Source organism: Marmota flaviventris, chromosome Y, assembly GCF_047511675.1.
Source record: "Marmota flaviventris isolate mMarFla1 chromosome Y, mMarFla1.hap1, whole genome shotgun sequence".
Taxonomy (NCBI): Eukaryota; Metazoa; Chordata; class Mammalia; order Rodentia; family Sciuridae; genus Marmota; species Marmota flaviventris.
In genome coordinates this window covers 17,091,410-17,109,063 of record NC_092519.1, presented here as the reverse complement: position 1 = coordinate 17,109,063, position 17,654 = coordinate 17,091,410, and the positions used below count along the sequence as shown (strand labels likewise).

At 39.4% G+C, this 17,654-nt stretch overlaps 1 pseudogene; it reads right to left on the bottom strand.

The window, feature by feature from the left end:
* Positions 1-637: 637 nt before the first annotated feature.
* LOC139703495 (zinc finger protein 431-like) lies at positions 638-14,683 on the bottom strand (annotated as a pseudogene).
* Between the last annotated feature and the right edge of the window lie 2,971 nt (positions 14,684-17,654).

The window sequence follows — 17,654 nt, the reverse complement described above, 5'->3', positions numbered from 1 at the left end:
CCCGGTCCACAGAGGAAACTGAAAAGATAAGAACACTTCCCACATTTCTTATATTCACAGAGCTTCTCTACATGAGTAGTTTCATATGTGAGAAGAAAAATTAGTCAGAAATATATTTTGATGGGTTGTAGCAAATCTCCCAAATTCAGAGGGCTTGTTTTCCAGTGTGAGGGAAATGGCTTTGAAGGCAACAGAGAAAATGGACTGATTTGTCATATATTTTTTATATTTAAAGGGTTATTCAGTCAGATGTGGTGATATCTGCCTTTAATCTCAGACATTCGGGAGGCTAAGGCTGAAGGATCACAAGTTTGAGGCCACTTTCAGCACCTTCACAAGACTCTAAGGAACACAACAAATAACTACCTCAAAATTTAAAAAAAAAGAAATACAAATGTTGCTCAGTGTTAGAGTTCCACCAGGCTAAAGCTCCATTACTATATATATATACATACATACTTGGCAGTGGGAGCCTTTTCTTGTCTTTGAAGGTGGCAAGAAATACTGATTTATCCACATTTCACATTCAAAGGATTTTTCTCCAGTAAATTTTCTACATATTTATGAGGGAAACAGTAGTAACAGTAGACTTTGCCAATTGTTTTCATGAGCAAAATCTCTCTACAGTATGTGTTCTTCAATGGGTGTAAAGATGAGGTGATGTAGCAAAGGCCTTTTCACATTTTTGATATTCATAGGGCTTCTCTACAGTATGCAATTTTTCATGTTGGTGAAGGTTAGAGGATGTAGCAAAGGCTTTACCACATTGTTGACATTCATAGGGCTTCTCTCCACTATGTGTTCTTAAATGATTTTGAAGGTAAGAGGACCGAGTGAAGGCTTTGCCACATTGTTCACATTCATAGGGCCTCTCTCCAGTATGAGTTCTTTTATGTGTTTGAAGGTGAGAGGACTGAGTGAAGGCTTTTCCACACTGCTCACATTCATAGGGCCTCTCTCCAGTATGTGTTCTTAAATGATTTTGAAGGTAAGAGGACCGAGTGAAGGCTTTGCCACACTGCTTACATTCATGGAGCTTCTCTCTTGTATGAGTTTTTACATGTACGTGAAATTTACAGGATCTAGCAAAGGCTTTTCCACATTGTTTGCATTCATAGGTCTTCTCTCCAGTATGCGTTCTTTTGTGGTTTAGAAGACGAGAGGACTGAGTGAAGGCTTTGCCACACTGATTACATGCATAGGGCTTCTCTTCAGTGTGAGTTCTTCCGTGTCTGTAAAGATCACTGGATGTAGCGAAGGCTTTTCCACACTGCTTACATTCAAAAGGCTTCTCTCCAGTATGCGTTCTTCTATGTTTCTGAAGGTCAGAGAACTGAGTGAAGGCTTTGCCACACTGCTTACATTCATGGAGATTCTCTCTTGTATGAGTTCTTACATGTACTTGAAATTGACAGGATCTAGCAAAGGCTTTTCCACATTGTTTGCATTCATAGGGCTTCTCTCCAGTATGCGTTCTTTTATGGTTTAGAAGATGAGAGGACTGAGTGAAGGCTTTGCCACACTGATTACATTCAAAGGGCTTCTCTCCAGTGTGAATTCTGCAGTGTCTGTAAAGATCACCGGATCTAGCAAAGGCTTTTCCACACTGCTTACATTCATAGGGGTTATCTCCATTATGTGTTCTTCTATGGTTTAGAAGATAGGAGGACTGAGTGAAGGATTTGCCACACTGCTTACATGCATAGGGCCTCTTTCCAGTGTGAGGTTTTCCTTGTTTATGAAGCTGATGGGATCTAGCAAAGGCTTTTCCACATCGTTTACCTTCATAGGGTTTCTCTCCAGTATGTGTTCTCTGGTGTATTCTGAATAAACAGGGATGAGCAAATTGTTTCCCACATAGCTTGCATTTAAAACGTGTATTCCCACTCTGCCTTATCGTGTGAGTTGGAAGACTTCTGAGTGTAATGAAGCATTGATCACCTTGTTTATATTCATAGAATTTCTTTCTAGAATGAGTCTCTTCATGTCTCCTCAAAAAAGATGGGAAAGGAAAGGCCTTCCCACATACCTCACACTGAAAAGATTGGCCTCCACTGTGTGTTCTCATGTGTCTTGGAACACCCGGGAGAGAAGAAAAGGCTTCACAACATTTTTGACCTTCATGGGGTTGCCATCCATGAGTTTTTTCATGCCTTTGAATGTCACGGGGACAACTGGTGACTTTCCCACACAGTGTACTTTCATGAGGTTCATCTGCAGATTGTATTAACATTTGTCTCTGAACACTTTCAAGAGAAACCAGAGATTGCCTGTACTGTTTAAATCCACATGGCTTCTCTTCACAGTCCTCGTGCTTGTAGAATTTGATTCCAGAGTGAGAACTGGTCTGCCTATAAAGGAAGGAAGGGCACATGAAGTCTTTTGCACACATGATGCAGTCACTTGGACTTACTCTATTACACTATTTCTATGCCCAGTTAAAAATTGGCATCTCATTGAAAGTTTCCCCAAACTAGCTTCTTTGCCTTTGAATTTCAAGATATAACTTCTTTGAAGAACAATACTCACATTATCAGTGCTTAATTCATGCATGATTTTCTATTTATTTATAGGTTTTAGGCTGACATTACTACTAACATCAGGGAAAGGCTAGAATAAGCTATCATTACTACTAACATCAGGGAAAGGCTAGGTTTTCTGACTTGTACAAAGTGCCTAAATCTAAAGAAATTGAAAGAAAGGAATCTTTCTCAACATAGCTTCCTTATGGCTAATATCCAGATAGTGTTATTCACATACACAATTTCATACCACTTTTTGCATGTCAGCAACTTTGAAAAGACTGAATATCTTTTACAGTTATGTAAATATTTTTGGTAAAAAATTTAAGAAAATAAGTACATTTCAACCTGTGCATATTTCTTTGGTTGGTTTGTTTTAAAATTTATATGATATTCTCAGATTCCCTCCAGGATTTCTCTTGTGACTATAATTACCTAAGATTGCTTCCAGAATTTTCGGCCTCATCTTCAATGTTCTTGTCATTCCATCTGTTTCCTAAAATGACAAACCAGAAAAATCTTTTTATAAATTTTGAGGAGCTAGTAATGCCTTTACGTGCTCTTTATGCTAAATAATTCACCAACTGATTGCCTTTTCAAAGTCTGCATAAATGACCAAAATCTTCATGAGTTCTCTAGTTGATTAATTAAAGAATCATCAATATTACCTATAAATGCCAGGTTTCTGAAGACTTCCAGCATCACGTCTATGTAAAGGTTCTTCTGAGATAGATCCAGCAAATCCCACTCTTCCAGGGTGAAGTTCACAGCCACATCCTCAAAGGTCACTGAGATCTTAAAAATGCCACAAATGTGTAGTGTAGTCCAGGATAGACTGACAACTTGATGAATCTACACTTAACATGCATGCTATTCAGATGATTCTCTGACCTTCTGATTAATTCTACAACTTGGTTCATCAAATCTTTGTGGCACTCAATTCTTCTCAGACATTCCAACACTTGAACTGGGCCACTTGGAAGGCAAAAAGCAAAGTGTTTTATACCCTTCCTTTGGTAAGTTCGCAGTAAGTACGGTGGGCTCCTGAGTCACTCCTCACTTCTGGGTTGGTTGCACCTCTATTACACATCCTAAAAATGTTCTGTGCAGTACAGAACTCATATTAGCACTCCTAATAGTACTTACTCTTAGAAAAGAAAGGCAACTTACTAGGAAATTGCTACAATCATGGATAACAGCATTTGAGAGCAAATTTTCCAACCACAGTGTTACACTGTGCCTACACAGTTAACATAGACAACATGGTATTTACTCATCTCTTGAAACTTTCTGGAAGTCCATTGTTCTATCTAAAAAGAAATTCCTAGAATCAGCCCTTTTTTTACTCACAACTTCTAGGCATGGGTCACAAAGAAACTTCTCTCATAGACAATATAAAGACAAACTTTCAAACAGGTTGTCAGAATTTGTGAACTGGGGATTGAGCTCATCTATGTGGTTACAGCAAGAGAGCAACAAGAAGTTTGAAGGTGCTGTACTCCAGATAAAGACTTTAGTCAACTAGTAAACAAGTACAATAATTAATGAACACAGAAATTTGATAATTTCTTGTGGTCACTTTCAAAGCAGAATGGTGTCATGGAAAGATCACAGGTGTCTTATAAATACCTCAATGGAACAAAGATGTCACCTTGTCCGAACAACAACCTTACAAAGTTTCAGGAGACTCAAAACGGTCTTCTTAATAAACAACAGGAACTACGATTCTAAATCTCACAGCAACAATGAATGTCCAACAGTTGAAAAACTCTTATGAACAGCAGTCAGTTCACTACCATGGGAACTTTCATGTACCTCATGGCCACGTTCTGAACAAAACTCTTTGAGCAAGGAGGGACCACATGTACAATGGATGTCTGTTGTGAAAGAGTTTTCTCGTGCCTGTAATGATGCTGGTGCAAACAAACCTAAGGTGAAAGCATTTCCAGATTGTGCTAAAACAGCAGGGTTGCAACTCAGAATCATCACCTATCTAACACAGTTTGGGTGTTCGACAGGTCACTCCATGTACATTTGTGAGAATGCTGTGAATTCTGTCTGCACAATGACAGAAAAGCCAAAAAGATTATCTACCAGAATGTGCCCCTGCCACTGATACACAACCGTACTCAAGGACTTAAAACAGGTGACCTCCTGAGCAGCATAGTATCAGCAGAGGTGAGCAAGAGACCCAGAGGAAGCTTTCAATGTGCTGGCCTTCTCAGCATGAAAAGATCACAGACACCAGGGGTTTGGATACAGATCACAATGATGGTCCAGGCAAACTGGAATCTAGTTGCAAAGGGCATGACATACCACTATTCTGTAGAAAAAAAAGCCCATTTATTATACATTCAAATGTGAAAGAGTAAAACACTTTTCAGATGCTTACAAAAGGTTTAAACTATTTATTTATTTATTTATTTATTTATTTAGGTGGGGGCAAATTAAAAGAAAAAAAAAATAAGCAGAGATCGAACCCATGGCACTTAACCACTGAGATACATGCTCAGCACACTTTTCCTTTTAAGACAGTACTCACTAACTTGTTCAGGGCCTAGTAGGTGGCTGAGGTTAGCATCTAAATTAATGATTCTCCTCGTTGAGCCTCCCGAGCTGCTGGGATTACAGGCAGGCACCCTGCACCAGTGAAAAGTTAGATTCTTTAAAAAACAATAAGATAAACAATTTTATAAAAATGATAGGCAGTAAATACAAAGATCAGCATGCATACCCAAATGATGCAACAGGGGGCTGGAACTATCACAGCACTGCAATGAAACAGAACAGAACAGAAAGCCGGAAACATTTTGATTCTGTCATCAGCTAGAAGGTAATAGAACCCCAAAATAACCTAACACAAGTATAGCCAATGATCTTCAAAGAAAGAAAGTCATTTACACCCAAGATTGTAGTTATTCCAGGGAGAGGAGCTGCTCCACACATACCTCCAGAGAAAAGTGGAAACACAAGCAGAACCATCAGAACAAGACATCACCATGGCCAAAACCCTGAAAGGATCCCAACAGCTCCATGAGGCAGTCACAAGGAAGAATGGAGAGCGGCAAGCAAAGTGTGACCTTCTCTAGCCCTTCAGACTGACCCTCTCTGGTACAGGACAGAGGCCTGACATCCCAATGTGAGAGCGTGGTCACTGTCTCCAGAGTGCACACAGCAGATCTGATGTAAGTATGGACAATCGATACTAAAATCATTAAGGAACTATGTTAATGTCTAAAACAAACTCTCCCTCTTCTATTTCAGAAGTGATCATTTTGAAAAAGAAGCAGAAATTCCTTAAAAGAAATTAAGTAAACAAACAGCCTGCATTAGAAAATCAGAGCAAATCATTGTTTACTCTCTCAACCATCAACTAAAATCTGATTGAAAAGAAGCTTCAGAGAGAGACCAGACTCCAGAATTCCGGGGTTAAATTTTATATTTATGTATTTGTTTGTTTATATTTTATACCAATGATTGAAACCAGGGGTACTTAACAAATGGGCAATTTTAAAATATTATTTCTAATTTGAGAAGAAAAATTCTAAGTAGCTCAGCACCTAAGATGTTGAGGATGGCTTTGAACTTGGGATCCTCTTGTCTAACACTCCTCAGTTGCTGGGATTACATATATGTATCACTGTGTCAGCCATAGGCTAAACTTTGCAAATAACTGTCTGGAATTTTTAATGTGCATGGACCTGAAACAAAGCAGAAACATACAAAACTGTCCAGAACGAGGAAGACTCTGCAGTTACACCTGAGACAACACCACAAGTCTGTAGAGTCTGACACCACACAGCAAAGAAGCAGACGGGAGGGCTTCACTGGCCATTCACCAACAGCAAAACACACAGCCTTCTCAGGATCACAGCAACACTCCCCAGAATAGGCCACATTCTGAGCCACAAGCCTCACCTCAACAAGTGTGCAACACCAGTGAAATCCTAAGTATGCTCAAAGAACATGGGAGCTAAGCAGAAATGAGATCAGAAGCAGCTGGAAAGCCTCCAGGAAATGGGAGATGCAACACAGGACTCTAAACAGACTCAGGGGAAAGAGGTGATGCAAGGGAAAACTGGACCTTGTTTAGAAAAAAATGAAACGTAAAAGTCCAACATGGGAAACTGCACCGATCTTGTGTCAGTGGTATCTACAGCATCCAAAACATTATCCAAGGGATCCAAAACACATTTCAGAATAAAAGAGAAAAAAAGCAATCATTAAACCTTCCACTTCAGAAAACCAGAGAATGAAAAGCAAGGTAAGTGTAAATTAACACAGGCAAATAACATAAAAGGTATTGATGAAACCACAATCAGGAAGTCAGCAGTCTGCAAAACCAAGTTCTTCATGAAGATCAGCATCACTGATAAACTGAAAGGAGGATAAGGAAACAGAGCACAGGGGTGAGGTTATGGCTCAGTAAAGAGCTTGCCTAGCACCAGTGAAGCACTGGGTTCAATCCTTACCACCACATCAAAGGAAGTAAATAAAACTAAGGCATAAGAAATACTATGACATTAAAGTAAGAAGACAACAGAGGACAGAGAAACTATGCATTAGCATTAAAAGAGCCATTGTTAGCATTCATGGGCAACTTCAAAAATATCATGAACATGTGCTCGATAAAAATTAGATAACTTAGAGGAACTGGCCCAATACTTTGAGAGAAACAATCTCTTATAACTTACACAGAAGTACAGATACACAATACAGATGGGCCCATGCCTATTGAAGAAATTGACTCAATAACTGATTACTATCCAAAACAAAACATAGGGACTCTCAGCGTCTCCAGTTGCTGTGTGCACATGGAGGACCGAGCTAGCTTGCAATAAACACCTCTTTGCTGCTTAAAAAAACAAAACAAAAACAAAAAAACATAGGGCTCTGATACATCAGACAGGCTTCCAAAAGGCGCATAGGAACCACCACCAATTATCTACATTTCTTTTCTAGCATGAAGAAGCAGAGAAAACAACGGTTTCTTCTGAGGCACATGTTACAATATTAACAAAATGAACATGATAAAATAAGGGAGCTATGAATTACTCTCATGGTCATAAAAGCAAAACACCTCCACAAACATTACTCAACTAAATACAAAAATAAATAAAAAGAATCATACAACAATTCCATGAGAGAATTACACCTACGCAAGGTTGATTAAAAATTTAAAAACTAATTAACATCATCCATCCCAATAGGAAGCTAAATAATAAATATCATGGTTATATCAATACTAAAGAAAAAAGTCGAGAATAATGAAGAAATATACTGAAGCTCACAAAATTACAAATTTCTTTAGAGAGAGACATGAACTTTATCTCTATGTGAAATAAGTCAAAGAATTATGAACATCAACAAGATGATATCACGGTTGTAAAGCACAAGGTTAACAAATAGGAAAATTGTTAGCAGCAAGGTGGGCACAGAGGCAATGCCCGGGATCCCTGAACTAGTTGAACTATCTGCAGTGACAAGAGCCAGGAGGATCCCAGCTTTGAGGCCAGCATGGGCTGTTTTACAAAACTGTCTCTAAATAAATAAATAAATAAATAGTACTAAAAATGTAGGTTAATGGTAGAGCACTCTTGAGTCCAACACCCAGGACCAGAAAACAAAACAAAACATTAACACAAACATACACCACTTATTTAGCACACATACACAGAAAGGAAGAAAGAAAGCAACACTCATATATAAAACTGAAAAAAAATCTGTATGACAAAAAGTGCAAGTTTTTAAGGAGAGAAGGAAAGACCCGGCAAACATGTGTAGATATTTCATGTTCATATTGGAGAAGCTTCAGTGTAATCATCAATTATTATCAATGTCAGTTATGGATTCAATAAAATCAAAATAAAATACCTTTTATGTTTCATTTACAGTCATAAAAGGCCCATAACAAAAAAAAAAAAAAAAACCCACAATAATGAAAACTAAATCCATACAATGGACATTATCTGAGGTTCAAACTACTAAAAGGCTACAATCATCAAGACAGTGGTATTTGGCACAGTAGAAATATACTCTACTGATATTTGACAAATAAGCAAAGGAGAAATCACTGCAAAATATACTCTCTAGAAAAGTGTTGCCAAAGCACCTGTACATTAGCATGAAAAGAAATGGAGCATAGTTACTTCACAAATGTCACAAACTCAGCTCCGAGTGGAGACTCGGTTTACAAATATGACACAGGGCTGGAGGTGCAGCTTTAGCAAAGCACCTGGCTGGCACTTAGGAGGCTGTGGATTCTCTACCTACCACCAAAATATTGCCTACCCATCCTCCAACTAAATTCAAAATTTAGAACTTCATAAAAATAACGAAGAAGTACTTACACACAAATATGGACTTGGCATGAAAGCTTCATATGCAATATGAAAAACATGATCCGTGAGTGAAACACTAGTAAACAGAACTTTATCAAATTGAAGTTTCCATTTTTCAAAAGATAAACTTAAGAGAATAAGAAGACAAGCAGAAAAACTGGAAAAATGTTTTCAGAACACACAATAACTATGGACTGGTGTTCAACATACATGAACAACAACTTAGTAAGAAAGCAAGCAACCAACTTAAAACTGGGCAGAAGATCTCAAGAGACACTCACACAGGCAGCACAGAAAGACAGTGAAAACATAAATCATCAAGAACTCTTTCCCTGCTCATGTGAATGGAAAGGAGAACAGATACTGTGGAAGACACTCATGTTCTTACAAAATCAACAGTGTGCACTCTACAATTAACTCAGGGGCACCTTTCAAGAAGTGAATGGAAAAACTACAATATTACTACACGAAGAATATCACACATAAAACGAGCTCTCCACCTGGAGAGATACAGCACCCTTCAATGCAGATGGTAAGTGAAAGAAGCCAGTCTCAAATGGCCAAATGCAGTAAGACTCCAAGTCAACATAGTTCTGAAAAAGGCAACCTTATGGAGGAACTAGCATGACAATGGGTGCCAGAGACTTAGGGCATGTGTACAGAAGAAAGTTTGAAAAGTAAGAAGTGATAAAAAGAAGAATCACAAATTCTCAGGGCCGTGAATCTCTTCTGTATGACCTTGTCATGTAGAGTACATGACACACACAATGATATCACAAAGAGGAGGAAACCTAAGGTAATGTATGATTTGGACTGATGATAATGTGTTGCTTCATTCACACTCTTCATCAAATACACTCAACTGGATCATTAACTAACAGACATCCTACACCAATGCCAGATGTTGAAAACAGTGGAGACTATAAGCTGGATAGAAGGGGTGTATGATACTATGTGTAATGGTTCACTTGAATTGTCACCTTGATTGGATTCAGAGATGCTGATGATAATGAAACATTTGAGTGCTTCTATTAGGGTGTGACTAGGAGAGATTGCCATGTGGGATACCAAAGTGGAGAACGTCCCTAGATGTGGGCAACATCAACCCACTAGGACACTGGCTTGGATGGAATAAGAGTTGGAAGAACAAGGCAGCAGCATCAGAGCAAGCTGGATTCTTTTCAGACGGCTTTTGCACTGCTGCTGTGATCACCTGAAGATATCAGACTTTCCCTTCTTCACTCTTCTAAAGCAGATTCTGCCAGGATATTTCCAGGGAGTGTCCAAAAGCACTGAATCACAGACTAGGGCACCACCATCAAACCCTCTTGTTCTGAAGCTTAAGTATCTTGGACTGCACCTCTCCTACTTCTATAGCTCTCAAGCCTGAAGAGGGCCACTGTGGACTATCCAGCTTCTGGTCATCTAACACAATCTAAAAAACAACTTTTTAAAACTATACTTCCTCTCCATCTGTTCATCTAGAGAACCCTAATACACTATATAAGCCTACAACTACTCTAAGAAATAAACCTAATTTAATAAAGAAGTGGATAAACCACCATACCATAGCATATTCACAAATTATACATAAGAAGTAATATTACATAATGGATATATTTTCCATAATAATGCAAGAACAAAGGAAAGTGGATGACATACACACACACACACACATACACACACAGTATAAAGAAAAGAAAGAAAATGGATTTTCAATACTGTTCTCATCTAGAGAAATGGATAATTTATTTTAAATGTCATTATAATGGGATTCATCCCAGGGATGTAAGGTTGCTTCAAAACACAGAAATCAAGAAACATAATTCATCCTATTAACAGAATTAAACACAAGAATCATATGATCTCTCAATATATGCAGAAAACGCATTTGACAAAATACAGCACAACTTCATGTTCAAAACAGTACAGAAAATAGGGACAGTAGGAACACACCTCAACATTGTAAAACTGTATCTGCTAAATCCAAGGCCAGGATCATTCTAAATGGGAAAAAAATGAAAGCATTCCTGATGTAAATGGAGCAAGATAAGGATGTACTTTTTCACCACTTCTATTCAACATCATCCTTGAAACTCTAGTCAGAGCACTTAGAAAAAAAGAAATGAAAGGAATACAAACAGGTAAACAAGAACTCAAACTATTCATATTTGCTAGTGACAGGATTATATATCTAGAAGGTCCAAAAAATTCCACCAGAAAATGTCTAGATTTCATAAATGAATTCAGCAAAGTAGCAGGATATAAAATCAACAACCATAAATCGAATGCATTCCTATATATCAGCAATTAATCTTCTTAAAGACAAATTAGAAAAACTACTCCACTCACAATAGCCTCAAAAATAAAACTAAATACCAGGGAATCAAGCTAACAAAAGAGGTGAAAAACCTCTGATTTAAAATATAGAATACTAAAGAAAGAAATTGAAGAACACCTCAGAAGATGGAGAGATCTCCCAAGATCCTGGATAGGCAGAATTAATATTGTCAGAATGGCCATACTACCAAAAGTATACAGATTAATGCAATTAATACAATTCCTATTAAAATCCCAATGAAATTCTTCATAGAAATAGAAAGAGCAAACATGAAATTTATTTGGAAAAATAAGAGACTCAGAATAGCTAAAGAACTCCTTAACAAGAAAAGTGAAGCAGGAGGCATGACAATACCAAACCTTAAACTACACTACAGAGCTTTAGGAAAAAAAAAAAAAAAAAAAAACGCTGCAAAATATCGGCATCAAAATAGATTTGTAGACCAAGGTACAGAATTGAGGACACAGAGACAAACCCACTTAAATATAGTTATCTCATACTAATCTAAGGTGCCAAAAACATTCAGTGGGAAAAAAAGAGCCTATTCAACAAATGGTGCTGGCAAAACTGGAAATACATATGTAGCAAAATGAAATTAAACCTCTATCTCTCAACCTGCACAAAAATCAACTCAAAGTGGATCAAAGACTTAGGCCCTAAATCAGAGATTTTGTGCCTAACAGAAGGAAAAATAGGCCCAAATCTTCACACCCAACTCACAGCTCACCCCGCGGGACCTGCGACCCAAATCTTCACACATTAGCCTAGGATCTGAGTTCCTTAACAAGAATCCTAAAGCACAAGAAGTAAAATCAAGAATCAATCAATGGAATGGATTCAAATTAAAAAGCTTCTTCTCAGCAAAGGAAACAATAATGTAAGAAGAAAGCCTACATGATTAGAGAAAATCTTTACCACATGCACCTCTGATAAAGAATTAATCTCTAGGATATATAAGGAACTCAAAGAACTTAACACCAAAAAACCAATAACCCAATCAGTAAAGGGCAAAGGAAATGAACAGATATTTCACAGAAGAAGAAATACAACTGATCAACAAATATATGAAATAAAGTTCAACATCCCAGGCAATTAGAGAAATGCAAATCAAACTACTCTAAGATTTCATCTCAGTACTGTCAGAATGACAATCATCAAGAATGCAGGCAACAATAAATATTGGCGAGGATGTGGGAAAAAGGTGCACTCATACGTTGCTGGTGGGACTGCAAATTGGTGCAACCACTATGGAAAGCAGTATGGAGATTCCTCAGACAACTGGGAATGGAACCACCATTTGACCCAGCTATCCCTCTCCTCAGTCTATACCCAAAGGACTTAAAATCACCATATAGATAGCGATGCAGTCATGTCAACGTTTATAGCAGCTCAATTCACAATAGCTAGACTATGGAACAACCTAGGTTTCCCTCAATAGATGAATGGATAAAGAAAAAGAGGTATATATATATTTAATGGAATATTACTGAACTTTAAAAAACACTGAAATTATGCATTTTGCCAGTAAATGGTTGAAGTTGGACAGTATCATGTTAAGTGAAATTAGTCAATTCTATAAAACCAAAGGACAAATGTTTTATCTAATATGTGGATTCTAGTTTACAATAAAGTCACGGGGCGGGGGCACTACGGAAAAATAGTGTTACCTTAGATTAGGTAGAGGGAAGTGATGGGAGGGGAGAAGAGGGGATGTGGGGATGGGAAAGATAGTAGAATGAAATAAACATTATTATTGTATGTATATGTGTGACTACATGAACAATATGATTCTGCAAGTTGTACACTCAGAAAAATGAGAAGTTATTTTCCATCTATGTATAATACACCAAAGTATATAAATGCATCCTACTATCATGTATAATTAAATAAAATTAAAAAAATTTGAAAAATATAAACTATTTTCTTCAGATATGGTGGTCAGTGCTTTTAATGCTAACAGCTTGAGAAGCTGAGGCTGGAGGATCACAACTTTTAGGATAGGCTGGGTAACACAGCCAGATGCTGTCTTATATTAAAATTTAAAAGGGCTGGAGATGAAGAACAGTAGAATAAATCAGACATTATTACCCTATGTGCATATATGACTACATGACCGGTATGAATGTACATTATGTACAATCAGAAAATGAGAACTTTCACTCTATTTATGTATGATGTGTCAAAATGCATTTTACTGTCATGTATAAGTAACGAAAACCAAGTAAAATAAATAAATAATTTTCTGCAAAAACCAACAAAACAAACAAAAAGGGCTGGGGATGCAGCCCAAGATTCAGAATCCCTAGTACAACTAACCAACTGCTTTATTTTCTTCAAAGCAGTTATTTTACCCAGACACGGGATGTGCCAAGTGATGGTTCTTTACCCTCAAGTATGATATTCAGAGACAGAAAACAAATGCTTTCAAAAGTGTTATTCTTGCCAGGGATACTGGAACAGGCCTATAGTCCCAGGGTCTCAGGAGGCTGAGCAGGAGGATCACAAGTTGGAGGACAGCGTACAAAACACCTGGAATAAGATCTCAAAATTTTAAAAGAGGAAAAATATGCGTGGCTGGGATTTCACTGATAAAGCTTCTCTAGTTTTGATCCCCAATAGAAAAACAAAATATTCTTTCCAATATTTCTCTAGAGGAAAAGTGAAAATTTCATTTGAAACACAGGAGGAAGAGCAGATATTTATGACGGGAAGTGGAAAAGATGGTGGCATTTTAGAACGCAGGAGGCAACTGCAGTTTGAAAGACCTACAGCAGCTTTCAGGGGAACTAAACTGGGGGAAGGAAAGTGGATTTGGGATCCTGCTTCCTACACGCTTGGAAGAGTGGGTGCGGGCCACCAGCAGGGAGGGGAGGGGAAGCTGGGGACCTGAGCCGCCCATTCAAAAATGGAAGCCAAGGGACAGGGCCCAGGGCCACCTGCCAGTGGGAACTGGGCCTCAGGCTCCGCAGCTGACCTCAGGGACCAGCCCACCCCTAGGGCCCAGAGAGCAGAAGCCCAGGGCCATCCGCCATGGAGGACTAGGCTGCACCCTCTGCACCAACCTCGCGCACCCAACACCCAGCTCACCCCGCGGGACCAGTGGACAGAGGCTTAGGGTCAGTCGCCAGGGAGGTGACTTCAAGGTTCTTGCATCCAGCCCAACCCCCAGGACCAGGGGACAGAGACCCAGGGCAACCTCCAGAGGAGACTCGGCCAGGCTCTGCAGCTCCCCCGTTTGCGGGGCCCCAAGGCAGGTGCTGACCCCGTGGCTCCAGCCCTGGACACAAACTCACCATTTTTGTCTTCCTGGGGGACCCCGGGTTCTCTCGAGGAACCTCCGGGAACCAGAGATGGAGGGGGCACAGGCTGCTCAGAGTCACCCAGGCCTTTCTGGCAGAGCACGTGGGGCCCGGAAAGGGAGGAGCCGAGTTGGTCAGGAAGAAAAGCTCGCGAGATTTCCAGAGCCCGCCCTTTCCCATTGTTGTCGGACCTGATTGGACACTTCCACCCCAGCGTGTCTGATGGGCCGCCCTTAGGCACGCCTCTGCATTGTGACTGACAGCTGAGTTTATCCAATCACTACCTAAAACTGGATGGAGTGGCAGATCCTTGGCCCCAGCCCTTTTCAGGTGAGACTTTTTAGCTAGACTGAGAACGACACCAGGTGGGAAACCTTTGCTTGGAACCTGGTACAGTTGGGAACCTGTGGGATTGAGCTCTGGCTGAGGGAGACTGCTTTCCCACCATGGGTGATGCCCTGGGTTTTAACCTCACCACAGAAACAAACAACGATTAAAACAAACCAATAAAAAAGGTGACTTGGTGGGTGGCGGAGGCAGGAGGAGCCCAAGGTTCAGGTCAACATCTAAAAACAGGGAGATCCTAGCTGAAATTAAAATAAAGAGGGTTGGGGATCTAGCTCAGAGGTCAAGGCCCACAGGGATTATCCCACAGAACCTCAAAGAAAAAGATACCTCTATGCATATATAGTGTCCCCTGGTGCGACCTCAGGCAACTGAGCAAGACAGTCTCAAAATTCTTGAAACAATATTTAAAGATATCACATCTATCACACTTGTATGATATCTAAAAATGCAACGAGTTTGACAATTATTTCAGTAATTGTCCTCACCTCCTGGCCACTGATCTTATGAGGAGGTAGCCTGAGCAATTGGTGTTGGTGATTTGGCTCAGTGTTCTCTCCCCAGCAGAATGGGGGTGGAAGGAAGGCAATGTGCCCTGGAAATAAAATGAGTGCCTTGTGCTTAATGTAGGTGCTCTACATTAAGACTTTGTGAAGTCTTCCACATGTGGCACACTGTCCCGAATTCATTCTACCAAACAATGTCATTCATGGATAATAGAGGCAGGGGGCTAATTACGAAGAGTCACATTCCCACAAGTGTAGAAGAGTGGCCACATGCCAGTTGAGGGCTGAGAACTTCAGGTGCATTTTTTCCCCCTTCTGTGCTGTGCATTGAATCCGTGGCAGGGGCACTGTAACCCTGAGCTCCATCCCCAGCCCTCTTTTTTTATTGTGGTACAAAGAAGGTGGGTGGGAGCATAAATGTAATGGGTTTGAGAATAAAACTCAGGATGGGGACTCCAATTTACTATTGACAAATGAAGCACAAGACAAATAAAAAGATTAGAGTGGGCATGGTTGCACACATCTGCAATCCCAGTGACTCCAGAAGCTGAGGCAGGAGGAGTGTCAGTTCAAAGCCAACATCAGCAAGAGCGAGGCAGTAAGCAACTTAGTGAAAACATGTCTCTTAAACAAATACAAAATAGGGCTCGTGATGTGATTGCCGTGAATTTAATTCCCAGTACCAAAAATAAATAAATAAATCCTAATTATATCATTGGTCTCCTTTTAACTTCCTCAAAAGACATTGAATTACAGAATGCAATAAGTATTCTAGCCAGTTACTGTTTAATCTGGAATTTAACAGCTATAGGACATATAAAAAATAATATGCAAAAATTAAATGAAGAAAAGGATTTACAGCTGTCTGTGTAGGAGGGTGGAGATATTAACTTTGTTTTTGAAACCAGGGATTAACCTGAGGTCTGCCTAAACACTGAGCCAAATTTTTAGCTCTTTTTACTTTAATTCTTTTTCTTTTCTGTTTTTTTTTTTTTTTTTTTTTTTTTTTTTTTTTTTTTTTTTTTGAGACAGGTTCTTGCTAAATTGTTTAGGGCCTCACTAATTTTTTTTTTCCTAGTGTGAACAGACCAACACTCCAAACCTCACTAATTTGTGAGGCTCGTTTTGAACTTGCAATCCTTCTAACTGAGGACCTTGTGCACCAGAAAATAAAATGCTGACTGTACTGTTTTCTGTGTGCCTTCTCCCACAAACATTTCATCTTGAAAGACCATCATTAAAACATGTGTCCTTCTCTGTACATTTGTCTCTCAGTCTTTTGTTATAGTTAAAGCTCATCCCGGAGTTTCATAAATTGACTTCCAAACCACTCATGTATAATCAAATCAAGCCTTTATTGAAGCTCACCAGTGGCGGCTGACCACAACATAAAGCTGTTTCCCTGATCAGCCTGGAACAATTGCAAGGGTGCTTCTTATAAACCTGAAAACTACAGAAGGGACGTTCGGGGGTCTAGCAATGCAAGCAAGCCAGGTTACAGAAGCAGGAGAGTGCAGTCAAGGGGCAGGAAGCCTAACCAATCACAGTTAGCCCAGTCACCCCAGTTACAGAAACAGAGCCCCGTTACCCTAGTTACAGAAACAATACCCCATTAGATAGTTCCATGTTCTTAAAGGTTTCTATAGCAAAAGGAAAAGAACATCTTTCCCCAGTCATGACTCTTCTACTTGGCATGGTTGTTTTACAGGATGAAGTCATAAAACAAAATGGAGTCACATTTGCTCCTACTATCACACAGCTACAAAATAAAATAAAAATAAATAAGAATCTAATTAGAACTGCTCATCATGAGCCAAGGTGACATAGATTTAGTTACCATTACAGTGGGTACTTGAAGGTTGGATGTCACCCTGTGGTCAGTCAAAAGTTAAGTGGTGGACCTGGGCAGGACTCTCTGAAATCTTGTCTGGAACTCCAATGAAACTGGAGTGCAGAAGGGGTACACTCTCCCTCTCCTCTCTGAGAGGACCCAGTCTACACCTTTAGAGTGTCCCTTTCCCCTGTTTCTAGCCCTTCAATAAGCTCATGCCTATTATTTGGCAACACGTCTCAAGTTTTTCTGACTAGATTCCAAGAATTGAGGTTTGAAGGGGGTCTTCACACTGCTTCAATATCACAAAAGTTGCCAGGTCTGCAACAAGCTCATCTTTGGGTTAGAACAAGTGAGCATATTTGTCACACATGATGACACATCTCTAGGCCAATACATAAAAAAAAAAAACCAGAAAATCATTGAAGAAATTCTGTAACCTCACTTGCAGTGGAAGCATAAATGAGAG